General features: G+C 59.0%; 1 long non-coding RNA gene across 1 annotated transcript; it reads right to left on the bottom strand.

The window, feature by feature from the left end:
• On the bottom strand, positions 1 to 767 carry LOC104983144. Its single transcript, XR_824597.1, has 3 exons — positions 646 to 767; positions 314 to 502; positions 1 to 69 (listed from the first exon to the last, which is right to left on the bottom strand). It is a non-coding gene; the product is annotated as an uncharacterized LOC104983144 (long non-coding RNA).
• Positions 768 to 831: the final 64 nt, after the last annotated feature.

The following is an 831-nucleotide window of genomic DNA, read 5'->3' as shown; positions in this document are numbered from 1 at the left end:
CATGTAGTCCATCCGCTCTCGGCCTGTCAGCCCATCTGGGTACACATTCAGCAGGTACCGCCACACCACCTGGCCAGGGATGAAAGGGATGAGGCAGCGGGTCTACAGATGAGCTGCCATGCCCTTGTGTGTACCTATCACCACCCAGCCACCCTGGGCCCCTGTTCTCCTTTGGAAAAGCCTGCCTTCCTACTGCTGCATGCACTGGAGCACTTCCATAGCATCCCCTGAGAGTGCGGCCCAGAGCATGCATCTCTTGAGCTATTCATGTGTGCGGGAGTGCTGGACCTAATGAGTGATGGAGAAGGCTCACTTTTCGCAGGGAGGGCTCGACACCACCATGATAGATCCGCAGACGCAATTCCTCGGGGCGGGAGAGCTGGCCCTCGTGGTTCAGGTAGGTATGAAACTCCGCATCGCTCAGGGGCGGCTTGAAGGGCTTGACATCTTCCCCATATGACCAGCTCAGCACCTGCTGGACCTTAGACAAGGTGCGGCCCACCTGTGAAAGAAGGAGGGGTGGGGGAGGCCACTGTTCAGCTGGGTAGGCCAGGGGCAGGTGCCAACTGGCAGGCTCGGAATTGGGGGTGCCAGGGAGGCACTGCCCTCCAATAACAGCTGGGCCCTGGGGCTCCCTGAAAGCACCTGAGAGATGATGGACTGTGTGAAGGGCAGGGCAGCTGTTGTCAGTGATGACCGCTTCTCAGCCAGTAGCACATCGGAGCCAATGACATCCTTGGGGCTGATTATGTCCCAGTCTTCCAGCAGCGGGCCTGGGCACACAGAATGACATGGTATGAGAACCCCAGAGCTCAGGACCAGGTTCCTCTC

The sequence above is a fragment of the Bison bison genome, unplaced genomic scaffold (genome assembly GCF_000754665.1).
Source record: "Bison bison bison isolate TAMUID 2011002044 unplaced genomic scaffold, Bison_UMD1.0 scf7180017861787, whole genome shotgun sequence".
Taxonomy (NCBI): Eukaryota; Metazoa; Chordata; class Mammalia; order Artiodactyla; family Bovidae; genus Bison; species Bison bison.
The sequence above is the reverse complement of the archived record's forward strand: the minus strand, read 5'-3'. Positions and strand labels throughout refer to the sequence as shown.